The sequence below is a fragment of the Gallinula chloropus genome (genome assembly GCF_964237585.1).
Source record: "Gallinula chloropus genome assembly, chromosome: 19".
Classification (NCBI taxonomy): domain Eukaryota; kingdom Metazoa; phylum Chordata; class Aves; order Gruiformes; family Rallidae; genus Gallinula; species Gallinula chloropus.
Window position 1 is genome coordinate 12978789 of NC_140104.1, and position 9915 is coordinate 12988703.

Below are 9915 nucleotides of genomic sequence, written 5' to 3' on the forward strand. Positions count from 1 at the left end.
CTCAACTGGTCAGCCCAACCCTCCACTGGTCACCCCAACCCTCCACTGGTCACGCCAGCCATCTGCCTTTGGAGCGACGCGTGGCCAGGCTTTGCTATACTGCCCCCAGCTCAGCGTCCTCCAGCTCTGTCCCAGTTCTGGGTCGCTGGGTGCTGGCAGAGAAGAGGGAGTGCTCAGACCAAGTGCTGTGCTTGGGGGGGGGCCTTGACCCAGAGGTTCACTCCCTTTCCCATCTTCTTACTGTGGCTTTTACATGACCTCTGGGAAGCTGGCAGGCTTGGGGACTCATCCTGAATCCTCGAAAAGCCAGAATCAAAGCCTCAGCAGGCCCCCAGCTGACCCTCACCCCCCCGGGCAAGGGGCTGGGGGCATTTGGGAGGCCAGGACCTGCTTCTCTTGGTCTCCCAAGCAACGCCGGGCGCTGACTTTGCCCAGGTGGTGGCACGTGGTTGGCTGCCCCTTGCACCGTCACCCCTCAGCACTGTGATGTCATCACATGTCACACTCACCCTCCACTATAACTTGGGGTGTTGCGGCTGTGGGGCTGCCAGAAGCCCAGGAGCAGCTGTGGCAGCAGGAGCCATGGCTGGGTACCGCTGCAGCCACAGCTGGAGCAGCCGCCGGCAGAGGCCCCACTCCAGGCGTGCCCGGCAGACACACAGCCGGAGAAGGGGGAGGCAGCCAGCTGCCAGCCACAGGCAGCAACGCCAATGGAGGCCATGGAAACGTGGGCCTGTCCCCAGGCACCGTGGGATGTCCTGGGGCTGCGGGTAGTGGGCGACGGAAGTCTGGTCACTAAGGTGGCTGGTCAGGCATGGTGGTCGTTCAGACAAGGCTTCTGGTCAGCAAGGGAACTGGTCAGGCAAGGAGACCAGTCTGCATGGTGACCGGTCAGGCAAGTCATCAGGTCAGGTAGGCAGCTGGTCAGGCAGGCGGCTGGCAACCAAGGCAGCTGGTCAGGCAGGCATATGATCAGGCAAGGTGGCCAATGAGGCAGGGAGGCCGGTCAAACTTATTGTCTGGTCAGCAAGACGTCTGGTCAGCAAGGGAACTAGTCAGGGAAGGCGGCACGTTACCAAGGTGGCCTGTCAGGCAGACAAGCAGTCAGGCAAGGCGTCTGGTCAGGCAGACAGCGGGTCACCAAGGCGGCCGGTCAGTGAAGGTGGCCAGTGAGGCAGGTGGCCGGTCAGTGAGATAGTCAGTCACTAAGGCATCAGGTCACTCAGGTGGCCGGTTGGGCAAGGCGACTGGTCAGGCCAGGAAGCCAGTGTGCATGGTGGCCACCTGACCCGCCACCTGACGTGACCTGTCACCTCCCTTGACACGCCGTGAACAGCAACTGTGAAGCACTTCTGCGGCTGTGAACAGCAACTATGGAGATAGCTCCAAGGTTCCCTGGCAAATGAAAGCCCTCAGAGCCACAATGCTAGGGGCTGCTTGTGGGCCGCCTGAGGAGGTTTCAGGCCAGCTATGTCTTTCAGTCCTGGCTCCTTTGGTTTGGAAGCTATTGCTGGACATTCAGTATGTTTTCAATGGAGCGATTCTGAGGCCGTTTAAAGCACCTATGGAGAGAGCTCAAAGGTTTGCTGGCAAATGAAAGCCCTAGGAGCCGCCTACCTGACCTGAACGCCGGCCTTGCCTGACCGGCCACCTAACCTGACTGGCCACCTTGACTGACCTGACCGGCCACCATGCCTGACTGGCCGCCTGGCCTGACCTGCCCGGTCACCTGACCTGACTGGCAACCTTGTCCGACTTGACCGGCCACCAACCTGACCAGCCGCCGGACCTGACCGGCTGCCATGCCCTACTGGCCGCCTCACATGACCTTACCGGCCACCTGACCTGATCGGCCGCTATGCCCGAGTGGCCGCAATACCTGACCTGACCAGCCGCCCGACCTGACCAGCCGCTTGCCCCACCTGACCAGATGCCTGACCGACCTGCTGCCTGCCCGACCGTCCGACTGACCTGACTGGCCGCCTGACCTGACTTGAGAGCCCGCCTTGTATGACCTGACCGGCCACCTGCCCAACCCGCCGCCTGACCTGACCGGCCGCCTGACCTGATTGGCTGCCTGCTCGACCTGACCGGCCGCCTTGCCCGATCTGACTGGCTGCCTGCCCAACCGACGGCCCGACATGAACGGCCGCCTTGCCCAACATGACTGGCCGCCTTGCCTGACCTGACTGGCCGCCTGCCCCACCTGACCAGATGCCTGACTGACCTGACCGGCTGCCTTCCCTATCTGCAGCCTGACTTGACCAGTCACCTTGCCTGACTGTCCGCCTGACCTGACCGGTTGACTCTCCCATCTGGCCACATGAACTGACCTCACCTGACCTGCCTGACCTGACCGGTTGACTCTCCCATCTGGCCACATGAACTGACCTCACCTGACCTGCCGCATGACCTGACGTGACTGGCTACCTTACCCGACCTGAACAGCGGCCATGCCTGAAGTGACTGGCAACCTGACCTGACAGGCCGCCTTAACCAACCGGCCACCTGCTTGACCGGCCATTTGACATGACCGACTGCCTTGTCTGACCTGACCGGACGCCTGCCCAACCGGCCGCCCGACATGACCAGCCGCCTTGCCCAACCTGACTGGTCGCCTGCCCAACTGGCTGCCTTACCCAGCCTGACGTGCCACCTGCCCAACCTGATCGGCTGCCTTCCCCGACCAGCCGCCTGACTTGACCGATCACCTTGCCCAACTGGCCGCCTGACTGTCATGCGGCCGGTCAGGTCAGGTCAGGCGGCCGGACAGGTCAGGCGGTCGTTCGGGCAGGCAGCCGGTCGGGCTGGCTGCCGGTCATGTCGGGCAAGGCGGCCACTCAGTTCAGGCAGCTGGTCGGGCAGGCGGCCTGTCAAGTTGGGCAAGTCAGCCAGTCAGGTTAGGCGGCCGGTCAGGTCAGGCGATTGGTCAGGTAGGGCAGCCAGTCAGGCAGGTGGCTGGTCAGGTTGGGCAAGGCGGACGGTCAGGTCAGGAGGCCAGTCAGGTAGGGTGAGCTGGTCAGTCAGGTCAGGCCGTCGGTCAGCCAGGCAGCCGGTTTGGAGGGACAGGCGGCCAGTCAGGTCGGGCCGTCGGTTGGGCAGGCGGACAGTCAGGTCGGGCAAAGCATCCAGTCAGGCAGCCAGTCAGGTCGGGCAAAGCGGTCAGATGGGCAAAGCGGCTGGTCAGGTCAGGCGGCCTGTGAGGTCAGGTCAGGCGTCCGGTTGGGCAAGGCAGCCGGTCACATCAGGTGGTTAGTCGGGCAAGGTGGCCGGTAAGGTTGGGCAGGTGGACGGTCAGGTCAGGCAAGGCAGCCAGTCAGGTTAGGAAGGCGGCCAGTCAGGTCAGGTGGCTGGTCTGGCAGTTGGCCAGTTAGGTCAGGTCAGGTCAGGCAGCCGGTCAGGTCAGGTGGCCAGTCAGGCAGGCGGCTGGTTGGGTGAGGCCAGGTCAGACAGCCGTTCGGGCAGGAGGCCACTTAGGTCAGGCAAGGCAGCTGGTCAGGTCCAGAAGCGGCCAGTCAGGTCAGGAGTCCGGACAGGCAGGTGGCTGGTAAGGTCGGGCAAGGCGGCCGGTCAGGTCAGGCAGCTGGTCCGGCAAGGCGGCCAGTCAGGTCTTGCTAGGCTGCCTGTCAGGTTGGTCGGCCGGTCAGGTCAGGCAGCTGGTCAGGTCAGGTCAGGCGGCCAGTTTGGAAAGGCGACCGGTCAGGTCAGGCGGCCGGTCGGGTAAGGCAGTCAGTCAGGTCGGGCGCCTGGTCGGGCAGGCGACCGGTCAAGTCTGACAAGATGGCCGGTCAGGTAAGTTGGCCAGTGATGTGAGGTGGCCGGTCAGGGCTGGCGGCCGGTCAGGCAGGTTGCTGGTCAAGTCTGGCAAGGCGACCATTCAGGCAGGCGGACGGTCAGGTCAGGTCAGGCAGCCAGTCAGGTAAAGTCAGGTCAGGCGGCCAGTCAGGTAAGGTCAGGCGGCCAGTCAGGTCAGGCAGGCGGCCAGTCAAGCAAGGTGGGCAGTCAGGTCAGGTGGCCTGTCAGGTTGTGCAAGGTGGCCAGTCAGGTCATGTGGCCGGTGAGGTTGGGCAAGGTGGCCGGTCAGGTCAGGCGGCCTGTCAGGCAGGTGGCCTGTCAGGCAGGCGGCCTGTTGGACAAGGTGGCCGGTCGGGTAGGTGGCCAGTCTGGTTGGGCAAGGCAGCCGGTTGGGCAAGGCGGCCGGTTGGGCAAGGTGGCCGGTCAGGTCGGGCGTCCAATCGGGCAGGAGGCCGGTCACGTCGGTGGGCTGATCAGGCAAGAGGCCAGTCACATCGAGCAAGGGGGCCAGTCAGGTTGGGCCGTTGGTCAGACAGGCTGCCGGTCCCGTCGGACAAGGCAGCCGGTCAGATCAGCTGGCCGGTCAGGCAGGCAACCAGTCAACTCTGGGAAGGCGGTCGGTCAGGTCACGCGGACAGTCAGGTCAGGTCACATCAGGAGGCCGGTCAGATAAGCTGGCCGGTCAGGCAAGGCGGCCGGTCAAGTCAGGCGGCCGGTCTGGTCACGTCAGGTGGCCGGTCAGGTCAGGCGACTGGTCGGGCATGCGACCGGTCAGGTCAGGCAAGGCAGACGGTCAGGTCAAGTGGCCACTCTGGCCAGGTAAGGTTAGGCATCCGGTCAGGTCAGGCTGCCGGTCAGGCAGGTGGCCGGTCGGGGAATGCGGACAGTTGGATATGCAGCCGGTTGTGTCGGGCAAGGCGGCCAGTCGGGAAATGCAGCTGGTCAGGTCAGGCAGCCAGTCAGGAAGGAGGCTCGTCACGTCGTGGGGCCGATCGGGCAGGAGGCCGGTCACGTCGAGCTAGGTGGCTGGTCAGGTTGGGCCGTCTGTTGGACAGGTTGCCAGTCAGGTCGGAGAAGACGGCTGGTCAGGTCAGCTGGCCGGTCAGGCAAGGCAGCCGGTCAGGTAGTGCAGCCGGTCAGGCAGGCGACCAGACAAGTCTGGGAAGGCGGCCTGTCAGGTCAGGCGGCCGGTCACGTCAGTTCAGGTCAGGCATCTGGACAGGTCAGGCGGCAGGTCAGGTCAGGTCATGTCAGGTGGCCAGTCAGGGAGTGGGCCAGTCAGGTCAGGTCAGGTCAGGCAGTTGGCCAGTCAGGTGGCTGGTCAGGTCAGGTGGTCGGTCGGTCAGGTGGCCAGTCAGGTAAAGGAAGACGGCCGGTCGGATCAGGCAGGTGGCTAGTCTGGGAGGCAGCCTGTCAGGCAAGGTGGCCAGTCAGGTCAAGCAGCTGGTCAGGTCAGGTCAGGCGGCTGTTTGGGAAAGGCAGCCGGTCAGAGAGGCCAGTCAGGTCAGGCGGCCGTTCAGGTCAGGAAGGCGGCCGGTCAGGTGGGGCGGCTGGTCCAGCAAGGTGGCCGGAAAGGTCAAGCGGCCGGTCAAGTCAAGTCAGGTCAGGCGGCCGGTCAGGTCAAGCGGATGGGCAGGTCAGGCAGCTGGTCTGTTCGGGCAAGGTGGCCGGTCCGGACAGGTCAGGTGAGGCAGCCGGTCAGGTCAGGCAGCCAGTCAGGTCAGGTCAGGTCAGGCGGCCGGTCAGGTCAGGTGGCCAGTCAGTTGTACGGTCACGTGTGGCGGCCGGTCGGGCAGGCATCTGGTCAATTCGGGTAAGGTGGCTGGTCAGATCAGGTCAGGTTAGGCGTCCGGTCAGGTAGGCAGCCGATCAGGTTGGGCAAGGCGGCTGGTCAGGCGGCCGGTCAGGTCAGGCAAGGTGGCCGGTCGGGCAAGGCGGCCAGTCAGGTCAGGTGTCTGGTCATGTCAGGTCATGTGGCTGGTCAGGCAAGGCGGACTGCTAGGTCACGTGGACAGTCAGGTCAGGTCAGGTGGCCAGTCGGGCAAGGCAGCCGCTCAGGTGAGTCAGCTGGTCGGGCAGGCGGCATGTCAGGTTGGGCAAGGCGACCGGTGAGGTCAGGATGCCGGTCGGGCAGGTGGCCGGTCAGGTCGGGCAAGGCGTCAGGTCGGGCAGGCGTCTGGTCAATTCGGGTAAGGTGGCCAGTCAGATCAGGTCAGGTCAGGCGGCTGGTCAGGTCAGGTGGAAGGTCAGGTCGGGCGAGGTGGTCAGTCAGGTCAGGCGGCTGGTAGGGCAAGGCGGACGGTCAGTTCTGGCAGGCGGCAGGTCAGGTCAGGCGGCTGGTCAGGTCAGGTGGAAGGTCAGGTCGGGCGAGGTGGCCAGTCAGGTCAGGCGGCTGGTAGGGCAAGGCGGACGGTCAGTTCTGGCAGGCGGCAGGCCAGATCACGCGGCCAGTCAGGTCAGGCAAGGAGTCCTGTCAGGTCAGGCGGCAGGTCGGGCAGGCAGCCAGTCAGGTTGGGCAAGATGGCCGGACAGGTCGGGCCGTTGGTCAGGCAGGCGGCCTGTCAGGTCAGGCGGCTGGTCAGGTCAGGTCAGGTAGCCAGTCGGGTAGGAGGCCAGTAAGAAGAGCAAGGCGGCCAGTCAGGTCAGGTGGCCGGTCAGGACAGGCGGCCGGTCACTCAGGCGGACGATCAGGTCGGGAAGGCAGCGGGTTGGTCAGGCGGACGGTAATGTTGGGCAAGGAGGCCGGTCAGGTCAGGCAGGCGTCCGGTAAGGTGGGGCAGGCAGCCAGTCAGTTTGGGCGGGCGGTCAGGTCAGGTGGCCGGTCAGGTGAGGTCAGGCGGCCGGTCGGGCAGGCGGGTGGTCAGGTCGGGCGAGGCGGGTGGTTAGGTCAGGTGGCTGGTCAGTTCAGGCCAGCGTGCAAGGCAGCCAGTCAGTTCAGGTGGCCGGTCAGGTCACACGGCCAGTCAGTTCGGGCAGGTGGCCGGTCAGATCGTGTAGCCTGTCAGGTCAGGCAAGACGGCCGGTCAGGTCAGGCCGCCAGTTGGGCCAGGTCAGGTCAGGCGGCCGGTCAGGTCGGGCGAGGTGGCTGGTCAGGTAGGGTGGCCGGTCGGGTACGCGGCCGGTCAGGTCGGGCAAAGAGCCCAGTCAGGTCAGGAGGCTGGTCGGGCAGTGGACAGTCTGGTGGGTCGGGCGGCCGGGAAGGTCGGGCAGGCGGCCGGTCAGGTTGGGAGAGGCGGATGGTCAGTTGGCCTGTCAGGTCGGTCAAGGAGGCTGGTCGGGCATGGCGGCTGGTCAGGTCAGGAGGCCTGTCAGCTAAGGTCAAGTGGCCAGTTGGGCAAGGCGGCCGGTCAGCTCAGGCAGCCAGTCAGGTCAGGTCAGGCGGCCCGTAGGACAGGGGGACCAGTCAGATCGCACAGCTGGTCAGGTCGGGTAAGGCAGCCGGTCAGTTCAGGCGGCAGGTCGGTTCAGGCGGCCATGCAGGTCAGGTCAGGCGGCCAGTCGGTCAAGGCAGCTGGTCAGGTCAGGCAAGGCGGCTGGTCAGGTCAGCGAAGGTGACCAGTCAGGTTACGCGGCTGGTCAGGCAAGGCCGCCGTTCAGGTCAGGTAGGCGGCTCTTAGGGCTTTTGTTTGCCAGGAAACCTTTGAGCTCTCTCTGTAGTTGCTGTTCACGGCCTCAGAAATGCTCCCTTGAAAACATGCCGAACGTCCAGCAATAACTCCCAAACCAAAGGAGCCAGGACTGAAAGACATAGCTGGCCTGAAACCTCCCCAGGCAGCCCACAAGCAGCCCCTAGCATTGTGGCTCTGTGGGTCAGGGGAGGTGACAGGTCACGTCAGGTGGCAGGTCAGGTGGCCACCATGCACACTGGCTTCCTGGCCTGACCGGCCGCCTTGCCCAACCGGCCACCTGAGTGACCTGCTGCCTTAGTGACCGGCTGCCTCACTGACCGGCCACCTGCCTCACTGGCCACCTTCACTGACCGGCCGCCTCGGCGACCGATCGCCTTGCCTGACCTGCCGTCTGCCTGACCAGACACCTTGTTTGACCGGCCTCCCTGCCTCACTGGCCACCTTGCCTGATCATACACCTGCCTGACCAACTGCCTTGGTTACCGGCCTCCCTGCCTGACCAGCTGCCTACCTGACCTGATACCTTGCCTGACCAGCCACCATGTAGACCAGTCTCCTTGCCTTACTGGCCGCCATGTTGACCGGTCTCCTTGCCTGACCGGCCGCCTTGCTGACTGGGCCTTACCTGACCAGCCGTATGTGGGGAGATCACATGGGGAGAAAGTCAGAAGGGCTGAAGCCCAACTGGGACTCAGCCTGGCCAGTTCTGTACCAGAGAATCAAAGTCCTTCTCTAGGGAGATGAACAGGAACAGGAGGGTCAAGGGGAATCTCCAGCCCTGACTGGACACAGGGGGAACAGGAGTGACAAGGGATGAGGACAAGGCTGAGGTCCTGAATTCCTTCTTTCCCTCAGCCTTTACTAGTCAAATTATTTGCAGGAGACTGCGGGCGCTCCACTTACAGTGCCTTCCTCCTCCTCCTCCTCCTCTGCATGGGGGTGCAGCGGCGCAGGACAGAGCGGCGCCCCGGGTAAAAAGGGAATCTGTGAGTCCCCTGCCTCGCTCCTTGCTGCCCGGCCACCCTTGCATCGCCCACCACCCGCAGCCCCAGGACATCCCATGGTGTCTGGGGACAGGCCCCCGTTTCCATGGCCTCCATTGGCGTTGCTGCCTGTGGCTGGCAGCTGGCTGCCTCCCCCTTCTCCGGCTGTGTGTCTGACGGGTGCGCCTGGAGCGGGGTCTCTGCCAGCGGCTGCTCCAGCTGTGGCTGCAGCGGTACCCAGCCATGGCTCCTGCTGCCACGGCTGCTCCTGGGCTTCTGGCAGCCCCACAGCCGCAACACCCCAAGTTATAGTGGAGGGTGAGTGTGACATGTGATGACATCACAGTGCCGAGAGGTGACGGTGCAAGGGGCAGCCAACCACGTGCCGCCACCTGGGCAAAGTCAGTGCCTGGCGTCGCCTGGGAGACCAAGAGGAGCTGGCCCTGGCCCCCCAAATGCCCCCAGCCCTTTGCCCGGGGGGTGAGGGTCAGCTGGGGGCCTGCTGAGGCTTTGATTCTAGCTTTTCCAGGATTCAGGATGAGTCCCCAAGCCTGCCAGCTTCCCAGAGGCCATGTAAAAGCCACAGTAAGAAGATGGGAAAGGGAGTGAACCTCTGGGTCAAAGCCCCCCCCAAGCACAGCACTTGCTCTGAGCAGCCCCTCTTCTCTCCCAGCACCCAGCGACCCAGAACTGGGACAGAGCTGGAGGAGGCCGAGCTGGGGGCAGGACGCCAAAGCTGGGCCACGCGTCGCTCCAAGGGCAGATGGCTGGTGTGACCAGTGGAGGGTTGGGGTGGAATGGTCATGGCTGGGTCCTTTGACCGTTCCCCTCATGGCTCGGCCATGTTTGCCCCAAACCCCAACCCAAACCTTGACCCCTGGAGCCATGGGAAAGGCTCAGCCCAGACTTGCTCCCCTTGAAGGATGAGGACACGGACGTGGAGGCGACTTCTTGGATCTCTCTCCTCAGCCAAGCTGGCTTCCTTCCTGGCCGACTCCTCTTCCCACAGCCTGGGACAGCCTGTTCTTGTGCCGCCAAGTTTTCCTTCAAGGGGTCGGTTGGCCCCACAGTTGGGTTCTGAAGGAAACTGGGGGAGATTTTGGCCAGAAACACTCCAAGTTGACTTAAAAGAGATTGAGAATGGGAGGTGGGGATACAGGGATGGGGTCAAGGCCACCACCAGCACCACCAGTAGCACCACCAGGAGCTCTGGCTCAGTAGTAGGTGGCCGTGTCACCATCCCTGAGGCTGTTCATCTGCAGCATCCCCGTGCTCTGGGAGTTGTCCTTGGAGATGGTGAACCGGCCCTTGACCGATGACCCATAGTCGGTGCTGCTACCATAGTTGCTAATGTGTGTGACCCACTCCAGCCCCTTACCGGGGGCCTGGTGAGCCCAGAACATGTGGGTGCTGCTGAAGTCAAAGCCAGAGGCCTTGTAGAGGAGGCGCAGGGACTCCCCGGGTGTCTTGGAGCACCTCTGGACTCCACCAGTGTCCCAGCTGGAAAA